Here is a 22722-nt window from a genome sequence, read left to right as displayed (position 1 = left end):
TGGATATTTCAGAAATTATTTTTGCTAACTTCCTCTCTATGCACTAAGACCTAAGGTTGCCCGTAACCAGGTAGCTGTAAGATTATTTTTTGGTGTTAAAATTAGAGCCTACTGCCTTCAATATGCATACCAGGTTTTATGCTGTTTTTACAGCACAAGTGAGTCAGGGATCTGCATTATTGCATCACAAAAGGACATGAGCATTTCTCCACAGCTTTTAAGTGACCCCAAAATACTGGTGTTCATTTAATTTTATATTAATGGTTGTAAATTTTGTACTATCCTTTTACACTGTGTTAGTAAACTCTTCTTCTTTTACTTTAGAAGACAGCTGTAAAAGATACTATAAAAATATGTATTTGATATATTTAAGTTCTTGGCCTTATTCGGTTTCTATTAAATGGGGGGGGATCTAACCTCAATTTCACATAATATATCATTCCAAACTATTGATGCCAGACTTATTAGACAGGTGCAATTACACAAATAAGAAGCTTGCAAGCATCTTTTGCAAGTATATAAAACTTCTGGATCAGCAATTGAACAACTGGAAACAATCACTTATTCAATATTTTCAATACACCTAGAAATTATTAAGGTTTCTAGCATTTATGCCCTTTTATGGCATCTCAGCCCATTGTTAGCGCAACTTATTCTATCCCGAGAGAGAAAAGCAAAGATAGTGAATAAAGTCATAAAATGAATGGGCTGTCTTGTGTATGCCTACTTCCTCATTCTCATGTTGTTATTTTGCAAACCCAAAGACACAAGCGTGCCCTAGTGGTGCAGATGCTCGCCTCTCACTTGGAAAGTTGAGAGCTCCATCTTAGTATGACAAATGTAGATAGCACCCCTGCAGATTGCTCCTGCTTTTTCTCCTGAGCCCCCAGGTGACATGGAGATTTCATCCTCTGAAGCCCCCAGTGTCCATACTCTGAAGCACCTGCCCACCGTACTCCTTAGTGCTGACCCTCCTGAGCTTCTGGATTCCTCTTCTCACATTGCAACATGTGAGTTTCTCACCTAACAACAGCAACAGTGACTGCTGGAATTGCCATTGCTAAGCAATGTGGTCGCATAACTCTGCTTTATGACCACACTGCTTAGTGGCAGAAATTCCAGTCCTCGGTTAGCCATTGTTAACTGAGAAACCACCTTAGCTAGGATTTACTAAACAGCTAGAACAGGTAATCTTGTACCTTAACAAAAACAAACACTTCGGGTGTTTTGTTTTATGTAAACATTTGGAACAGGAGAAATATTAGCAACTAAGAGGAAGCAAAAGGAGAGAAAATGTTGGGAAGATCAGGGAGCTGGTAGGATATACCACACTGAAACACTGGTGGCACTTGGGGTGGGGTGGGAATCGCCCTGGGAAGATGGGAGGGTAGATGAGTCAAATGGAATATGTCACATTGGGAGTTGATAAGAAGGGAAAACAGGGTGACACACACCGTAGCAATGGTTCTCCCCCACCCCATCCATATTTTCTTTTGTCCAAAACTCCAAAGCATACTGAGTTTTAGTTCTACTGAATCAAGGCTTGATTCAAAACTGTTTAGCAGAAACTCTGGAATACAATGGTTTATTCCAAATTTTTTTAAAATAAATTTCTTATTTCATACATTCCCCAATACCTAGTTTCAAAAACATAGCTGTCTATCATTAACATACAGCCTTAGAATATCATCATGTAAATGAATAAAGGAAAATGTCAAATATTTCAGGCTTATAAGTTTTTTATTTTTTATTTTATTTTTTATTTTAATTCCATTTATATCCCGCCCTTCTCCGAAGACTCAGGGCGGCTTACAAGCTTAGCAGTAGCCTTCATTCTATGTATATGCCTACTTATTAGGGCTTTCACACACACACCCCAAGCGGCATTATTACAAAATCAGCTTAATTGCCCCCAACAATCTGGGTCCTCATTTTACCTACCTCGGAAGGATGGAAGGCTGAGTCAACCTTGAGCCTGGTGGGATGCGAACCTGCACTAATTGCAGGCAGCTGGTGTTACTTAAGGAGGCATTAGCCCACTGCTCCACCAAGGCTCTGTGATCATAAGTGATCATCTGTGTGCTTTTCAGAACCCATTTAGTGAGAGCAAATTATGCTGCATACATTGCTGCCCTCCATATGTTTCTTACCTTTAAATTTTACTTAAGGGATATCTACTTATGAATGGATGAACCTTTATTTTCAAAGTAAGGTAAAGGTAAAGGTTCCCCCGCACATGCGTGCTAGTCGTTTCTGACTCTAGGGGCCGGTGCTCATCTCCGTTTCATAGCCGAAGAGCCAGCGCTTGTCCGAGGACGTCTCCGTGGTCATGTGGCCGGCATGACTAGCACGGAACGCTGTTACCTTCCCACCGTAGTGGTCCCTATTTTTCTACTTGCATTTTTACGTGCTTTTGAACTGCTAGGTGGGCAGAAGCTGGGACGAGTAACAGGCGCTCACTCTGCTACGCGGCACTCGGGATTCGACCCGCCAAACTGCCAACCTTCCGATCGACAAGTTCAGCTGTCCTAACCCACTGAGCCACCGCGTCCCTTCTATTTTCAAAGTACAACCATGTATATATTGAGATTGGCTGAGCCTCCTTTCCTGCCCCCACAACTCACAGTGGCAACAAACCCTCCATCTTATTACACCATGTGAGCTAATTATCTCCCTTGTACCTTCAAAACATCCCCTGAAAAGACTTTGGGAACTTTTAGTATCACCTCCCTCCCTCCCTTTTCAATTTCCGAATAAATGGTTATTTTCTTTATCTTCTGTAATCAAAACACGTCTCTGATACACCATTATGCAATTGAAATGAATTGTGTATCAACAATCCATGTTTCTTATAAACACATAAATAGAAAGATAACATTCAGGCTAAATTTCAGTAACTTTTTGGCAAGACAATAAAACCATTCTCCCTATAATCAAACAACAGTGACCATATCCCGTCTTCCAAAGTCCAGGTATTACCACAGAATCTACTGGCTATGGTTCCAGAAAACGGGTGGTATAAAATTGAAAAAAATTACAAGACAGACTCTATCATTGGTCCACGTTAATTGAAGAATTCTAATTAATCAATACTAATGTGTATATTCAACTTGAATTGAAGCTATACCTGGAAACCCAATGTAGTTCCTGTGGGCTCCACTACACTGTACCCAAAAAATTTTGCTAGCCCCTAACTGATATTTAAAAATTAAAAATACCTGAATCAGAAGGTTGTTATTCTAGAAAAAAGCCCAGTATTTCTCTCCCCTCCATTATACAGGATCCTTTTTCACTTTTTATTTGTAAACTGTGCAGAACTGCTAAGGGGTCAGGTGGTCTCTAAATGTGTGGATGGATTGATGAATAAATAAATATCTTCATCCATTAGTACGGGGCTTTTCAACCTTTTCACAGATTGTACCACTTTTAGGACATGACAATATTTGAATGCCACCAGTGCTTAGCAAGGTGTCAAAAACTTGATGATTTTAAAAAATGGTGTGTGTGTGTGTGTGGGGGGGAATTTTGGGTTTTACTGATTAGATTCATTTGTTGTTATAGATATGATTAATTTATAATACTATGGAAAAGTAAAAAGTTGAGGTTCAATGTTAATGCTTCCTTCTACTGCAACAGAGGAGGTCCGTTCTTTTTCCCTTCTCCCCATTTCCCCCCTTTTTCCTCCCCAGGCAGTGCTGCAGCTGCAGCTGCCTCTCGCTCAGGCTTGGGTTGCTTCGGCTCATTCCCCTCCCTCGCTACACTTCTCTAGGACAGTCGCGTACCACTTGCCATGTGGCAAAGTACCACAGGTGGTACACGAACCACCAGTTGAAAAGCCCTGCATTAGTATACGCTGGAGTGCAGAATTTACATGGCAGGTGGTGGTTACATTTCTCCCCTTAGCAAAATGGTTAAGAACAATCTAAGAAGCATTTCCATACTATAACCTGGGTTAAGGAAAATATTGTTGACAAACACTGTTGATGAAGTATGTATTGGAAATGCTCTAAGGGCAGAAAACATTCTTATATGCCAAACCCTGACTGCAAAGATCAACAAGTACAATCTTCAATAAGTTTAATGAAAATAAGTTAGTTTCCAATATTCTTGACCTAGAAACCCTCCAATTACGGGTTCTAAAATATCAGCATTATTAGAGGGCTATGTAAGCAATATCCATTAATGATTAAATATTTTAAGCAGCTGTACTAAAAAGCATCTCCTGAAATGATACCTGAATATCAGCAAATAAATCATGTATTCTTTTGCAAAGGCAATGTATTATACTGGAATGCCACTGTCAATAACAAAGAGGAGGTTCAAGAAGAAAGCTTTTAAATTACTAGGATGGTCTTACTATTAGTTACATATTCACTGAAGAAAATGTTTTAGAATACAAACCATAAAACAATTTCTACAAGGAAAAACAATCCCTTGGCTATTTATACACTGATGAAAAATATATAGCCAAAATCATAGAATAACATATTACATCAAAAATTATATTGGTTGTAAACATGTCTTTTGGAATAGTGACAGTATAAAGCAGACATGTCAAACTTGCAACGTCGCATGATGTCGCATGACGTATCGGAACTTTTCCCCCATTGCTGGCAATGGGGTGGGCATCCGGCCCATGGGCCGGCAGTCTCACACACCTGGTAAAAAGTATCTGCTTTATTGATAATCCAAAAGCCCATGGGGAGATCATAATATTCATGTATTCTTGAAACAGATGTACCTGTTACAGGTTAAACTTGTATCTTAAGAGCAAAAGAAGTCTGAAAAATCATCTTGTACTTGCAAGTCTTAAGAACACCAAGAAGAAAATGAAGTAGAAAGAATGAAATAGTGACTCTGAAATTTGTACTAAAAATTAATGGAACCCACTCATTTATTTTATTAAATCTCAATGTTGACAACTCTGGACAACTCATATATGCTTTGGAAATTAAAACTAAACTAAACTAAAAGTAACGAAACTGAAAAACCATAAAGAAGCTTTGAAAGAAACAGTAGATTTTAAAAGACCTACGGGTGTATGAAACATCCCAAAGTAATGGATACAAATGCAGTACTATTTGAGTCTTCAAGACCAGATGCAGAAGTACTTGAAGATATAAAATCCAATGTCTACAGCAGTTACTTGCTGTACTTTGACATTTTTTGTTTTTTACCTGGGCAATTGTTATACAACTACCTTGACAATTTTGCCAGTCATATTTAGATTAAACTCTGATAATCTGAATGTGTAAGAATTTAAAATTTAAAAAAAAGTGAAATACTTTTTAATAAAACCCTAAATTATTATTACTGCTTGGCTCATGCTGTTGAAACCCATTAAGTCCAAACTTCAATCCCAGAAAAATGGATGATGAGCATATGGCTATTACATTTGATTTTTTTTTATTGAAAAGTTTTAAGGTACAATTTTCCTTTAAAAATCCCCCCTTCCCCCTCCCTCCCCCCCTCCCCCCCTCCCCCCACGACTTCCCAAAGCTAAATACAAGGTATATATATAAAAAGCAATCATAAACAATCATATACTAACAACTATAAACTCTAAAATCCAACACTCTCTAGCTTATATAGGATAAAACAAGCCTTAATAATATTGAATATATATAAAAAGAAACTAAAATAAGAAAAGAGAAAAAAAAACGAAAGAAGACTTATTCAAATGCTACATAAAATTTCTTAACCCTATACTTGTTCTGGATAAACTCAATCCATTTTCTCCATTCCATAATATAGCGTTCTTGCGAGTGATCTTTCAAATAGGCCGAAATCTTCGCCATCTCTGCCAGGTCGGAAACCTTTAAAGTCCACTCTTCTATAGTCGGCAGTTCCTCTTTCTTCCAATATTGGCCTATCAAAAGTCTTGCTGCCGTAATTAAGTTCAACATCAACTTGATGTCCACAACTGTAGCGTCTGCAATTATTCCCAACAAAAAAAGTTGCGGACAAAACTTTATCCTCTGTTTAAAAATCTTCTGCATATTCCACCAGACTTTTATCCAAAAAGCCTTAACCTTTTTACAAGTCCACCATATGTGAAAATATGTTGCATCTTCATCTCCGCACCTCCAACATTTAGGCTGATAATTCGGATACATACTTGCAAGCTTTTTAGGATCTAAATGCCATCTATAAAACATTTTGTAAAAGTTCTCCCTTAGATTTTGAGCTTGAGTAAATTTTACGTTCCTCACCCAAATCTTTTCCCAGGTGTCCATTGTGATAACTTCCTGGATGTTTTGGGCCCATTTTATCATACAATCCTTAACAAGCTCTGTTTCTGAGTCAATCTCTATCAATGCAAGATATATCCGTTTGATATGTGCTGGTCCCTGATTTCTAATTTGCTTTATCAAATTTTCATCAGTCATTGTAAATCCATTTTTCTGGTCTTCTTTCCACCTGGCCCGTAACTGAGTATATTGAAACCAATTTTGAACCACCTTCTCTTCTCGCAAGAGGCTATATGATTTCAAACACCAAACATTCCTTTCCAAGCTAAGAATCTCCTTGTACGTGGTCACATCATGTCTGAAGCCAGCATGTATATTTTCTATTGCGTGTTTTGGAATTGCCCACAATGGTATCTTACAACTTAACTTATGTCTATACTTCTTCCAAACTCTCAGCAATGCCTGTCTTAAAATATGCACCCTAAACACGTTGTCTACCTTCTTATCATACAACAAATATGCATGCCAGCCAAACAACAAATCATGGCCCTCAAGATTTAATAACCTCCCTTGCGTCAAATTAATCCAATCACTTATTCCTGCTAATGCAGCAGCTTCATAATATAATTTAAAATTAGGCAATTTAAGGCCACCTCTCTCACGAGTATCCTGCATAATCTTAAGTTTAACTCGTGGCTTTTTCCCTGCCCACACAAATTTATTGATACCTCGCTGCCATTCCTCCAAATTAGAATCTTTCTTAAGAATCGGTATCATTTGAAATAAAAATAAAAATTTAGGCAGGACATTCATTTTTACTGCTGCAATCCGTCCCAACAAAGACAATTGCAATTTTTCCCAACTCTCCAATTCTTTTTGAATTTTCCCCCATAGTTTTTCATAATTATTCTTATATAGCTTTGTATTAGAGGGCGACAAAATCACCCCCAAATATTTAACCCTTTTAACAATCTCAAATCCAGTTAATCCTTCTAAGAGAGCCTTTTGCGAAACTGTCATATTTCTGGCCAAAATTTTGGTTTTCTGTGTATTAACTTTAAATCCAGAAACCTTCCCATATTGTGTTATTATCTCCATCAGGTCCACAACAGAGTTCTCTGGCTGGGTCACTGTAACAACCAGATCGTCTGCGAATGCTCTCAATCTGTAGTCCTGATCTCCAATTTGTATCCCCTTAATTTTTCCCGAATTCCGAATTTTAACCAATAATATCTCTAATGTTAACACAAATAACAAGGGCGATAACGGACACCCTTGCCTTGTGCCCTTCTCAATATTACATGCTTCTGTCAAGCTATTATTAACTATAATTCGGGCAGTTTGTTTTTGATATAATGCCCTAATCGGTTGTAAAAAATTTTCCCCAAAATCCATTTTATCTAAAACTTTCAACAAAAATTTCCAATTCAATTGATCAAAAGCTTTTTCAGCATCTAAAAAAATTAGCGCCGCAGCGATCTGGTTGTTCCTTTCCAAAAACTCTAACACATCAACTATATGCCTCACATTATTTTTCATTTGCCTACCACTAATAAACCCCGTTTGATCCCCATGAATCACCTGTTGCAGAACCCTCATCAGTCTATTAGCCAAAACCTTAGCAAATATCTTGTAATCTGTATTTAAAAGCGATATCGGTCTATAGTTTTTAACTTGAGTAGCATCTTGGTCTTCCTTCGGAATCAAAGAAATAAAAGCTGTTCTCCAAGACGGTGGCACCTTTCCCCCCCTCTGGATTGTCTGGAACAGTTCCTTTAACGGTTTTATCATCTCTAATTGTAAATTTTTGTAATAGGCCACAGTCAAGCCATCCGTACCTGGTGCTTTATCCACCTTCAATTCCTTAATTGCTGTGAAAATTTCTTCTTCTGTAATCAGTTGATTAATCCCCTCTTTTTGTACTTGCGTAAGAACCGGGATGCTAGCATTCTCCAAATATATATCAATATCTTTTTCATTAATTTCCTCTTTAGCATATAATTTCGAATAGAAATCCACAAAAGCATCCTAAATAAGATTCTGTTGGAACACAACCCTTCCTTTATACTCAATCTTATCTATATTAGAAGCCCTTTGTTTTTTCCTCAATCTATAAGCTAACCATCTGCCTGGTTTATTAGCGTTACAAAAAGTATTATGCCTAGCAAACCGCAGATTGGTCGCCACTTGATCAGCCATTAATTTATCAAATTGTCCTCTTAACAGTCTAATAACCTCCTTAGTCTTCACATCCTCTGAGTTCAAAATCAAAGCCTTTTCTTTTTCCTTTATTTCATTCTCCAGTTCTTTCCTTCTAGTTTCCACTGCACGTCTATGTTTATTATTCATATATATCAACACCCCTCTCATATAGGCCTTGCTAGCATCCCAAACCATATCCATAGAGGTACCCTTATTCATGTTAGTCTCAAAAAAATCCTTCATCCGCTGTTTGCATTCTTCCACATTTCTCTGATTTCTAAACAGATTCTCATTTACACGCCACGAGCGCCTATCTCTTTTCTCCTATCAATCTCTAACCAAACTGGACTGTGATCAGAGATAGTTCTTGCACAAATCTTCACCTTTTTGGTCCTCAAAAAGAAATCATTAGTCAGCAAAATAAAATCAATCCTCGAAAAAGATTGATGTCTATCAGAATAAAAAGTATAATCCTTCTCCTGCAAATGTCTCTCACGCCAAATATCTCGCAATTCCAGGTCATCCTTCATTTCAAAAAAAGATTTAGGCAATCTAGCATGACTTGGAATGCGCTTGAAAACTCCAGCCTTGTCCAGCTGTACATCCAAAACACCATTCCAGTCCCCCATAAAAATAAAAGATTTATAATCCAACTGGGTAAGCTTTGTGTGTAGTAAACTAAAAAAGTCAGCTTGTTGTTGATTAGGTGCATATAATCCAACTAAAAGCGTCTTTTTACCTTCTACCAGCAGCTCAATCATAACATATCTTCCATGCTTGTCTGCTTCAATTAAGTCTGCTGTTAAGGCACTTTTAACATAAACAACCACTCCATATTTCTTATTCTCTGCAGAAGCAACAAATTGCGTACCCAACCTCGAGTTCGATAAATACTTTTGATCCAAAACTCTAATATGCGTTTCTTGCAAACATATAACATCTATCTTAAATTGTTTTAAATATTGAAAAACTTTCTTCCTCTTCTGTGGTGAATTTAGTCCATTAACATTCCAGGTTAAGAATTTAGTTGCCATGCATATCCTCCCAAAGCTCTTGGAGCACAGCTTTGATAGGACTATCTTCTTTAGGCCGTGCTCCTCCCACTGCTTGGCTATGAGTACGTTGTGAAGATTCTGAAGACTTTTGCTGGTCTTGTTCTTTTATTTTCTTTGCTCGTTTTAAAGCAGCACGCGTTACCCTTTGCTCTCTAGGATCGTCCAAAGAAGTTATAGCTTGATCTCCTCCAGCACCATTATCCTCTGTTTCATCCTCTTGATGTTCTCCTTCTCCAGATCCCTTTGCAGCTTCCAGAAGTGTTGATGGGGTTGCTTTTAAAACATTATTGTAGAAATCACGCGCTTGCTTCACAGTAATCAGCCGATACCTTTTACCTTCATGCATCACCATCAGCCCGTCTGGAATCTCCCATCTGAACCTTATATCTCGTTGCTTGAGCTCTTGCACAAGAAATGTAAAGTCCTTCCTTCTCCTTAAAATCTTTGGAGGGATTTCTTTTAAAACCAAAACTTCTTGATCAGCAATCACAACTTTAGCATCATAGGCAGCTTGTATAACTTCATCTCTGATTTCTCTTTTTGCAAAGTAAACCACCACGTCTCTAGGCAGCTTTCTCTGTCTGGCAATCCATGAATTCACACGGAACACTTTATCCATAGCTGCTCTTATTTCAGATGCTGGCTGGTTCAATACCACTTCGAGAGCCTCAGAAACCAGCTGCTTTAAATCTTCCTTAATATTCTCCTTTAAACCTCTGATTCTAACAGCAAACTGCATCTGATAATATTGGGCAAGGCTTAACTCCCTTTCCATTTTGTCTCTTAAATTTTCATTCTCCCGTACTTTTACTTCTAATATTGCATTCTTTTGGGTCAAATCATCCACTTTTTCATCTAAATCCTCCACACATTCCGCCACTTTATGCACTGAAGACAAAATGTCTACCTTCATCACGCTGCACTTCTGTTCCATCCTCTCTTCTAATCTCTCCTCCAGTTTCTCCAATTTCTCCTCCATCTGTGCAAATTTATCACCCATTGATTGGTTAATTGATTCCAAAAGTACCTGGGCATGTTTATCCAGCGCATCTCGTAAATCCTTCGGTGTCAATACATCAGGAGGATGCAGCGCCTGTAACGATGATTGTTGCACCGGAGAAGATCCACCACTCCGAAGAGTTTTAGGGGGAGGTTTAGTCGCCATCTTTAACTTTCAATTGTGACGCACTTTCACTTAAAGTTTAAAAAGTCCACCAAGCTCGAGAGTAAAATAAAATAATCCTCTTCACCTTTTCCTCTTGTACCGCTCTGCCTGCTCCTTTTAATCCATAGTCCTTTCTTCAGGCAGGGGTGGTCGCAGACGGCTGGCTCTGCTCCAAGAAATCCGGAGCAGAGACGCTGGCTAGCTGGGAGCAACCCAGGCTTCGGGGGAGTTCAATCCTTCAGCCGCCCAAGCTCCAAGCTCAGGCGGCCCCGGAGAACTCTACCCCTACCTGGGGCCTCACCCCCTCCTCTTCTCCCGAGGAGGGGGCTTCAAATTCGCCCGAACAGCTGATCGGCGCTGTTTCGGGCGAAAAAACACTCAGCTGAGCCGCGGGCAGCCCGGGAAGGCTGTCTCCGTCGCCGCGGAGCCACCGGAAGTCCCTACATTTGATTTTATACATAAGCAACATATGTAGGATTCTTTCAAATGTTGTAAAATAAAGAAGCCCTTAAATATTTGAGTATCACCAATTGAGATAACCTATTCTCAGAGTGACAAGCTCTTTGCTTGATACAGCCTGACTTCTCTTAAGTTTGGGACTGCTTTAGAATCTTGGCCAGTATGAAGGAAACATAGTTACACTTGGAAATATTCATACCAAATAAACGATTTATATCATCTTCGTGGACTTTTTAAAAAAGGCATCAGAAATAGCACGTACTAAGAAAATAAGACTGATCAGATAAGAGTTTCATTAAGCAAAAGTTGTAATCAAATAATTCCATGGGAAGGGCAGGTCCTTTTAATTCAACCTTTCATTCATCCAAAAAATTTTCAAAAATGATTGCTTTCTATACCCACATTATAGCGGCAATCATTTTTATACAGACTACTAAAATCGACAGAACCTGATCCTCCTTTCCCAACCACAGAGTTGATCACACTGCCCGTACAAGTAATATTGGACTTACCTGTACTGGTAATTAATTTCTGTTGCTAAGCAAGACAGTTGCTAAGTGACTTTTACAAAGTTTTTGCCACAATTGTTAACTGAATCACTGTAGTTGTTAAGTAAGCAATGAGGTTGTCAAATGAATCTGGCTTCCCCACTGGCTTTGCTTGACAGAAGGTCGCAAAAGGTGATCACATGACCCCGGGACACTGCAACTATAATAAATATGTGCCAGTTGCCAAGCATCCGAATTTTGATCAGGTGACTACATCACCTACTGCAATGTTTGTGTGAAATTAACAGCCATAAGTCACTTTTTCCAGTGCCGTTTTATCTTCGAACAGTCACTAAACAAATAGTTGTAAGTTGAGGACTACCTGTATAGCCTTGGAAGAATCAGGCAAACTAAAGTGTTTTCATTCCAAAGCAGAGAGCTACTCATTCGGTTGAGGTAGTGTTATTTAGGAGGCTGGAAAGATCATAGCCTGCCTGCTGGTGTTATGGGAAATATTTTACTTTTCCTCACTGGAAAAATGAGGTATTTTTAATGCCAGGATCACCAACAGAAATTCTATTTTCAAAGGATCTCATGAATTGAAAAAAATATGTACGCATGTGGATGCATGCGTTTATCAAAAGAGGCTCCGTGTTTGAGCATGGCAGGAGGAAGGAAACCCTCCATCCACTCCCCATTGCTATAAAACTGCTGAGAAATCTGACAGTTAAGTATAGTACCACCTTTGAGCCAATATCATCAACTTTCTTTTCATTCTTCTTACTGCAAGTAAGGCAGTAGGTATCCTGGATGAAAACCTAGAATCAACAAATTGTTCGTTGAACTAATAAACTCAAGAAAGGGATATAGCTGACCTTGTGCTCACCTTTTTCTGGAAACTTAAGGGTTTTTTTAAAATCCCACTCTGACTTTGAAGAAGCAAGTATTCTTTGCAAACCAAAATACTTTCCACAAAATTCTGGTTATTTATCCTCACTTTCAGAATGTGAGAAATTGTTTCTGGAAAGTGCCCTGACACAAAGTCTAAAACATTGCAGTAGCCCTGAAAGGGGCATTATCAGTGAATATATTTTAACATTTATTTAAATCATATGTATACAGTGAGATCTGAATGTATTTCAAACTATTATACCAGAATTGAAGTCACTTTCAAATTCCAGGATTTATCATATTTTAAAATAGTGAATGATGCAAGTACTTTATGCAAGTACCATGTCACCTCAACAATAAGCAGCACCCATATCAAGATAGAACAGGATTTAAACAACCATATAAGCACACTTCCATAACCTACACACAAGCACCGATAAGTGAACTGATAAAATATATATCCAGGTTTCACAAAACAAACTGTTCAAGTAGTTTAAGTAACAGCAGTATGAATATTCTCATTTCACCACTTTAACATAAGTCATCCAATTTGGGTGGATGAGAACCTGATATACTTGATTTATGCCATTTTCATAGAAAGTTTGTAATAAAGTAGTCTTTTGTTTCCTCATTCTTTATCTTTATAGTTTATGTCACCAGGCAGGTTTCAATTAAAGCACATTTTTTTGAAGAAAGGAATTAAACCAAAATAATTATATTTAATAAGATTTAGCATAGTGAACAGGCACATTATTTAATCTTGAATTATTTCCCAATAATCCAATGCTTCAGCTTCCAACCCCAAACTTAGCTAACAGGAACATGCAAAGGATTCCAGCCCCAAATGTTTTTTTTTTCTTTTTTTGGTGTGGAAAAATGTTTTTGAGTGTTTCTGAATTTTTTCTAAACTCAAAACATAGGAGGCATGTTTTACATTGTTTCAAGTATTTGGAGGCCCCACATTTTTTTTCTTTCATAGTTTTCCCAACATCTTTAAAGGTTACCTAACCATACTATTTCCTCACTAAACCCAAAACAAAACAAAAAAAATCAATATAATCATGAAGAGGGAGGCGGGGCAGAGAGACAAAGATCTTTTAAGAAAGATATACTACATGCAACAGACTTAAGTTTCATAGGGCTGTTTTGCTACTGTTGCAGCAGCTGTGATACCAACTGCCATTATATATATATAAAAAATCACCAGTATTAGGCCTGGCTATTTTCCATTTGCATAGGAGGTGGCAATGACCAGTTTTGTCTTATCGACCCAGGGACTGAAATTCAGCCCAAGATCAATGGTGATAGTGACCCACATATAAACAACAAATACTAGATTAAAGAGTGCCTGAGACTAGTACTGTAACCCTAACCCTTTGAGAAAGGGTTTATGTTATATTGCCTAAATCCACTCTTAAGGTACGTATTAGCAGAAGCAAGGTCCCCAAACGATCAACAGACCCAAAAAGATCAGCAGAGGCACGGACAAAAAACACTTGTGGTATTGGCTCCCAGGCTTCATCAAAACGTCCCCGAAAATGCTGGCACTATTAAGCAAACTCTGCTTCTAACTATCAAAAAAATAAAGTCACCCTTTCTGAAGAAGAGGAAGCTGCCACAGCAATTGTAGCAGTAATCCATAAGCAAATAGCAAGTTGACTCAATATTATTGAAGGTTACGTGTGCTTTTGCCCAAACGATGGGTTTCAACGACCACTCACTATATTCAATGAGGAGAATGTCCAGCATCTCTTCAACTAATTGTCCTCCATTATAGAATCCCCTTGTGCACCCTTTCAACACTGACAGTTGAAACACATGACGTTAGGACTGCAGGATATTCCTACAAAAATGTGACAGGGTGAAGGTGGTTCAACAAGAAATACCGCACACTACCCTGACATCTGCTACAATTTGGTACGGCATCATATACTGTCTCTTGCGCAACCATTTTAGAAAAAGGAGAGAGAGTTTGGTTCCTTTGGGCAGCAGAAATAGAAACTCCTCTCCAAGCCCTTCAGTGCTTGAATGTTGAGAGGACACGCTAAGCCAGGTTCTTCCCAAAACCATGACTTTGGGAAAAGCCCTGGTTATCATACAGAGCAAATAAGATCCTAGAAAGACACAGCTTTGACAGACCAGCTGAGAACTGGAACACACGCTGCCTGCTGGATCTCTCTGGCTATTACAGACACCATGTGCTGCCAAGCATATACAACTGGGTAGGACCTGCACAGCTTAGGTTTTATTAGTCTTGAGTCAACTTTTAAGAGGAATGTTTTTAGTAATGATATACCAAGGTAGGGAGATCGCATAGTTACTTGCATAGTAGGGAAAATGTCTCGAGTTTTTGACAAGCAAAAGAGGGGCAATACAGTCTCATTTTGAATCATCAATGCACAGATCTAACTTAACCTGACGAAGTCTGGGCAGTGGTATATACTCTGTTCTTGCCAACCAGTGTCCTGAGCAAAATGGTGTTCTCCATGGCAGGTGATGGCCATCATTCACACTTGGAATGTGACTTAGTGATGTAGCAGACCTTCCTCACAACTTATCCTCCATCAGACCGCCTCATCTGTGACTCAGAACAGCAGCAACTACCAGTGCTACTGCATGCCAATTATTGAATTGCCTAAATTTAGCAGAAATCACCGACCCTGAGGTCATAAGGCTACATCAGAAACTACCCTGTCTACCTATGGCCAGATTCAAAGAGAATTTGTATACTACACAGCTTGTATAATGGGAAGGCAGGCTGGGGAAAAAAGTGTATCTAATCCTTCTTTCTTGGGCAGTTCAAGAAATACTCTTCAAAAAGATTCTAGGCAATTGTTCTATAGGCTAGATGCTAGTGAGCATTCAGGGTATTTACTACCCACTATTTTTGTGACCACAGGAGAAAAAAGACAGAGCAAAATCCCACTTCATGTTCCAGTATTATGAAAGACTATTCAAAATGTTTTGTGAGGACCTAACCCATTCAAAACATTCAAATGGAATACTCTGCATAAGTTGATTTTGTTTTGAGAAAACCTTTTTCTATTCCATGAATATTCTTTAACCATAAGGGCCATATCAGATAACACACGGTTTCAGGACCAAACCAAATTAGTAACACTGCAACTTAAACCCAGTTTCTTATATCAATGTAAAGTTAATCCTTATGTGAATTTAAATCATTAGCAGATTTTTGTATGCAACTAAAAACCTTGTTTTTTGAAAACCACGAAGAGGGGGGAAAAACCTTATAATTTAATGGGAAAGAAAATACTGAAAGAAAAAGAACAATTAAGTCAATCAAATTTCTGGAACATAAAGGGGTTTAGCCAATATTATGAAAATCAGACATAAATATTTTAACATACCCCTCCAGAGGCAAAAATATGCAAGATTTCTTACCTGTTAAAAGAAAAGTTTATAAAGGAAAAAAAAATCTAGTCTTCTTGGCTCCTTGCCCATTACAAGGTATCCTGGCAACAGCAAAATCTTTCAGTCTACAGTATTAGCAGATTAGAGACTGAATTAGGTTAAGATGTAGCAGGTTTCTTCCTACAAAAACAAACAAAAACAAAACAATTTAATTACATCAATATACAATTTAATTAGCCAATTCAATCAGAAACAGACCTAAAAAGATAAATATAGAGTATCAATGGCTGCGTAGGAGATAAAAATTAGGCTAACTCATCTCTAGGTACAATGTTTTATGAAAATACATAGCAGTCTGTTTTTTTCTTTTTACATGTGTTTTTTTCCCCCCATGAAATTTGAAAATACCAATTGAGGGGGGGGATGCCAGATGTTCAAGTAGGCTTTATAAAAGGTCGAGGAACACGAGACATTATTGCTTATGCATCCTAGATAACTTGAGAAAACCAAGAATATTTTAAAAAATTACTGTACTTCATTGATTATATAAAGCCTTCAACGCCCTCTGTATAATCAACGAAGCGTAGACAGACTTTTTTGATATTTTTCAATTATGTCGCATATCAAGCTGTGAAAAGTGCTCCAAAAAATGGGAATCCCAGAATATATCATTGTCCTTATAAGAAACTTATACACAGACCATGAACCCTCACAGTCCAGGCAGAATATGGTGAAGGTTGGAAATGAGTGCAAAGATCAGAATTGTGCAAGCCTGCAACATTCTATAGAAGTGAAAGTTGGACTCTGAAGAAATAAGGTAGAAAGAGTATTGATGCTTTTGAACTTTGTGTTGGAAAAAAATTCTGAGAATATTGTGGATAGCCAAGAAAACAAATGGATCACTGAACAAAACAACCCAGAGATCTCACTTGAGGCTTAACTTGCTAGTTATCCCATTTTGGATATGTTATGTGAACACCTAGTCTCTGGAAAAGGCTCCAATGCTGGAAAAGGTAGAAGGAAAAAGAAGAGGAGGATGACAAGATGGACAGGTTCAATTAAAGCAGTCACTAGCTATCATTGGAGTAACTCAAGGACCAGGTTATGGACAGAAAATTTATCTATGTGGTTGTTAAAGAGTTGACAACCACTTGATGGCATGTAATCCAATCACTTTAATCAATTTATAGATTACCAAATCCATTTATTAAGGGGTGAAGCAGCTCTCATTCATGAATAGTAGAATATTTTGACATTTAGTAGAAAAAATAAAGGTAAAGGTAAAGGTAAAGGTTCCCCCGCACATGCGTGCTAGTCGTTTCCGACTCTAGGGGCCGGTGCTCATCTCCGTTTCATAGCCGAAGAGCCAGCGTTTGTCCGAGGACGTCTCCGTGGTCATGTGGCCGGCATGACTAGACGCCAAAGGCGCACGGAACGCTGTTACCTTCCCACCATAGTGGTCCCTAGAAAAAATAGTAGGATGTAATAAAAATATTCTGAAGTGAAGGGAAAAAAATCTGTATTCATAATATTGAAATCTAAGATCATCAATGAAACTGAGTTGGGACGGATTCATGACATAAATAGCACTTTTTCACACAGTAAAAAATTGGAAATTATTAAGAGAGCTTGCCATTAAAGGAGAGCAACTTGGTAAGTGGATTTGGTAAGCTGATGAAAATCAAAATAACTGATGGCTAGTAGCTACAGCAGCTTCATATTGCAGTCCTTACTGAAGGCTATATGACTACTATTGCACTTGTGATTTACTTGTGGCTTTCTTAAACATCTTCTTAGACACGAGAACAGAGTAATGATTTAGATAGGCTCCAAGTTTCATCCAAAGGCTTTCTTATATTCTCATCATTTTTCAAATATAGAGCATGTACAGAGCAATAACAGAAATGTTGTAATGAATTTGGCATGAAAAACAGTGATTCCTTTATGACCTAACATAATAAAACATCAAAAATGTAGTGTTTTTAAGGAAGAAAATGTAAAACGGTAAGGTTTTTTTTTTGAAGAAATAGATAAATGGTAATTTACAGATTTTTCTTTATTTAGTGTTGTTAGTCACATGTAATGTAATACATGTTTATAAAGTTCAAGTTTAAAAAAAACATTGCAGATAATAAACTCTTGCCTTTCAGAAGTAGGCTTTAGTATGATTTAAAATTAGTAAACATTTTATAACAGATCATATAACAGACAGAAAGAGCAAACCCTTAATAGGTTCAGATGCAAATTCTATCCTTGACTACTCTAGCAACACTATTACAAATCACAATTTAGGTGGTCCTCAACTTATGACTGGTTGCTTAACAACTGTTAAGAACAGGTGCTTTATAGTTTGTAAAGAATGTCTGTCCACTGTAAAATGTCATGCCACACATCCTCAGTCATGTGACCATTTTGAGTGCCAGGCAATTGGCTTGCCTTTACAGTTTTCTTCAGTGTCCCGCAGTTATATGACCACAATTAGTTACTTTTTTGCCATTTTCAGCCAAAATAATCCCATTCAAGAGAATGGGTTCACACTTACGACTACAGATTCACTTAACAACCACCATGATTTGCTTAACAACTATCCACAAAAAATGCTGTAAAATCGGGACCGGTCATGTGATTATCTCGACTTACAAGTCATAATGATGTATGACCGCCAATCTGGTCCCAATTGTAGTTGAATGACAAGGACTATCTCTAATTCATACACTGAAGTCTTGTATACCATCATCTCTTTTCAGTGTCACGTACTATGCATTGGATAAATTCTACATGAACTAAATAGACATAAACATGAGGTTAGAATTTCAACATTCAAAAACTAGCAGGGATATATTTCAGCTTTTCCTGACAGTCACTAACTGGTCTATAAGAATCCTGTTGAAAAGATGCAGCCTTCTTAAGGGGGCATTGAAGATGGAGCTTGCACATTCTCCAAGCACCATTTTCAACTCAGATGTAAAATACAGCACATCTTTATTCACTATATTCAAGGGACTCCTGGATTTTGGACTGAGAGATTATGAGTTTGAGGACTTCTATATTAAAACCATTGTAATAATATAACCATTGGCTTTAATCACTAATACGATACAGTACATGGGTTTTAATAAAAAAGGTTTGTACAATACTTTCAAATAAATAAAGTGCTACAAGATTATTTTGCTATAGCACTTCTAACTGATGAAAATATTATAGGTTTACTTTTTAATTACTTTGGAAGAAACTGAGAAACATACAAAAGTAGACTGAACAGGGAATGCTCAAGTAGTATTGTAAATAAATCCAAATGTCATAAATTTGCAGTGATACCTGAATAAAAATAACTCTTGGAAAGCATTTCAAAGAAGAATGTACAACAAAAGCCTAATTCTGCTAACTCTAAGATTTAAAGTTTTATTTGCCAAAGCATTTTGTGGTTGCCATTATGTACAAAAAATATAGCAAACATGACTATGACTCTTTTTTGAGATAGCTTGAACTTCAAAGGCTCCATTCCAGCTTGAGAAAGGCACAAGATATGCTCCATCATTACAGAAATGAGGTATTATTGAAGACAACCAATATGATATAATAGCTAACAAACATTTAAGTCCACCTTTGGACATCAAAACTCATTGAATAACTTTGTGTCATTTCCTGCCTAATTTACGTAATACAGTTGTCAGACGGGGGGGGGGGGGGGGAAATCATATGTATATCCCAAAAGCTCCCAAAAGAGAAATGGAATGCAATTAACAATAATAACAATAAGGACAGTAAAAATTCAATTATTTAAAACAAAAAGCCACATAGATCACTTGCGCTGGCAGATATGTTACAGCTGTTTGAATCTTGCAGGACTCATAAAACTTTCAACAAGTCTGGATGTAGTAGTGTTCTTTAGAGCAGAAGTGAAGCTACCTGATTTGCACCTCTTCCTGTACCCAGCCTCGTTTCTCAAAAAATATAGTACAAGCTTAGCCATAAGTCAATTGAAAGTCATATTTGGACCAAGTCATTTGGTTATAACTGTGGCAATAGACTGAAATTAAAACTAAGAAGGCTGTGTATAATTTCAGCCATGATCCCTTTTTGGACCACATGCTACAACAAATTACAACACTGTATAGCTTATGACCTACAGTATTAAAGTGTATAAACCAAGCTTATGGTTAAGAACTTATGGTTAAGAACAGAAATACATTAACTTCTTAGTTACATATCTCAAACACAAGGAACTATCACTGAGAGACTGTAACTCTAAACTGGTACACAATGAGAGTGAAAAAAACATGCAGTACAAACAATTGTTCAGTCTTCTAAACCAGTTCTATTAGTAAATTCTGGTGCCATTTGCAAAAGAATGGCAAAGGACTTTGGCTTCCAGTTTTTTAACAGCAACAAGGAAATAACTATACATTTAATTAGGTTGCTGAAATCAAGAACCCTAGAAGTATCCTAGAAATAAATATTTATAAAGATGAACTCAACACTGTTCTCTAACTGGAAACAAGATCAACTGCTCAGAACATTTCCCTGTTCTTTGTACCTTTGCTTCTGCCTCTGAGATAGTGCTTAAATTTCTTGAAAACCAAAACAAATTCAACAAGGTTAAGTTCTGCCAAAGTTACTGAGTAAGATGGTTAGCATACCACAGTCCTTTGTGGGACTGTGAAGCTTAACACCTTTAAAAAGAAGAAAATTCATTTTTATACTAGCCTTATACAACATGCTATATCATAATGTGATTCATTTGGTTTTGGCTTATTTCTTATGAACCCATTCACTATAGTTGATAAGCTCTTTTCAATAATTTGTTTTCATTTTTTTCTGGTGAATTCAATAAAGTACCATGTAGTCTCTTCTCAGCAAATGTTTTATCATGTATCTTGGACTAAACCTGTATCAATCTTAAATAGATTACTAGGGATTAAGGATCTGATATAATTTCGCATTTTGCAACCAATCTAAAAAACCCTCTTAAATACTTGCAGCATTTGCTGCACAGACTTTGAAATTACATAATAATTCATCTTATTCCTATTCTCCTTTAAAATATTAGAACTAGTATTCGAAATAGACTGGTTTGTAATTAAATGGTGGAGCAGTGGGCTAATGCCTCCTTAAGTAACACCAGTTGCCTGCAATTAGTGCAGGTTCGCGTCCCACCAGGCTCAAGGTTGACTCAGCCTTCCATCCTTCCGAGGTAGGTAAAATGAGGACCCAGATTGTTGGGGGCAATTAAGCTGACTTTGTAATAATGCCGCTTGGGGTGTGTGTGAAAGCCCTAATAAGCAGGCATATACATAGAATGAAGGCTACTGCTAAGCTTGTAAGCCGCCCTGAGTCTTCGGAGAAGGGCGGGATATAAATGGAATTAAAATAAAATAAAAATAAATAAAATAAATGCATTAAGGCACTGAAGTTTCTTAAATTATCAGTTCCTGCCTTTTAGGCCCACTTTTTAGTTTTAATGCTATTTTATTTTACTCCAAATGTCCTTCACACTCATTTTGAGAAGGAATTCTATTTTTTTTAACATTTTACACTCTGTACTAATACATTACTACCGTAATTGCATTTCTCAGTTTACACTGTTAGTATATATTAAAAAATACAAACTGAACGAGCACATCAATGTATCTACAGCTCAGGTTACAATGGTAATTGGGGCTGGAATTTCCATTGCTAAGCATAAAGTCACATGATCATATCGCTTAGCAATGGCAATTACAGCATGAGTCATTAAGCAAGGATCTCATGTGACTGTGATTTCTGACTTGCTGCCAGCTTCCCCACTGTGTGTGTTTGTGGGACACTGGCAGGGAATGTTGGAAATCATGATCACATGACTGCGGGAACCCTGCAATGGCTAAGTACCATTCATTCAGTACAGTCATAACTTTGAACAGTCACTAAACAATGGTTGTACCCTGAGAACTATGTGTACATCGAATTCATTAAACTCAAGAACGAGCTTCTATATCCATTTAAGTAATACTGCTGGAAATTAGGGTAAAATACAATATCCAAACCTGCAAGAAAAAATAATAAAATTCAAATGTATTACAGGTATACAGAAATAAAATTTGTATTTAAGGAGGAATAATCCAAAGCAACCCGCTTTTCTCTCACACATCATTATTTCTATGTCACAATGGCCGCATTCACACATAAACTCTAACATAATTTGTGCTTTCTTGACTCACCACGATGAGCACATTTTATCCATTATAATTCAATACCATATATAAATCAGTAACCTGAACTTATGAAAAACTACCAGTTTTCATATCTACCAGCAAATCCTATCCTTCTGTTCTGCCAAAATCTGCTTTATAACCATAAAAAGGATAGTACTGGATACAAAAGATGAAATATTTTCTAGAAATTATATTTTATCTATTCCCACTTATTTGGGGTGGCATTCTACTCATGAAATGCTTCTAAGAGGAAGAAAAAAATGAATATAGTCCCTCCTGCTTTTTTAACTTAAGCATTTTCTAAAAACATTTTAAGTTTCATCTATATATTATTTTATGTCTACTAATTATGTTTGTCCCAGGCTAAAGTTTTCTATCTAAACTGAGACAATAATTCATCTGACTAAAGCTGAATTAATTTATATCAACTATCACCTAAAATCCAGATGCTTAGATACTAAATGACACTAAAACTATTATTTTTTTATCCCACACCCTATTTTGAACTTAAAGATTACTAGTATTATTTTAATAATTGAAACTTTATAAAAAAATCAAGACTGAAGCTAAATTATGCATTTTAGATCTTATTAGGCTGTCTCTCTTTTCAATAGTTTTAAAAGCAGTTACAGTAACCCCGGAATTATGTAAAAAAAAACACAAAGGAGTGAACATTTTCCCCATGTATCTCGTTATCAAATTCCAAAT

General features: G+C 37.2%; 1 protein-coding gene across 5 annotated transcripts in view; it reads right to left on the bottom strand.

The window, feature by feature from the left end:
• The window catches only part of PPP6R3 (protein phosphatase 6 regulatory subunit 3), a 73204-nt gene that overhangs the window by 46302 nt on the left and 4180 nt on the right, over positions 1-22722 (bottom strand). For 3 of the 5 annotated variants that reach the window (XM_081313947.1, XM_081313948.1, XM_081313951.1), the window contains exon 2: positions 15854-16003. The gene's annotated coding sequence lies outside the window, so the exon portion shown is untranslated. Of the gene's footprint in view, positions 1-15853; positions 16200-18463; positions 18607-22722 lie in introns of those variants that run through there. The other 2 variants (XM_081313950.1, XM_081313949.1) reach the window with 2 other exon arrangements.

The sequence above is a fragment of the Vipera berus genome (genome assembly GCF_964194415.1).
Source record: "Vipera berus genome assembly, chromosome: 1".
In the NCBI taxonomy this organism is placed as follows: domain Eukaryota; kingdom Metazoa; phylum Chordata; class Lepidosauria; order Squamata; family Viperidae; genus Vipera; species Vipera berus.
Note: the sequence above shows the minus strand (reverse complement) of the source record. Positions and strands in the feature narration are given on the sequence as shown.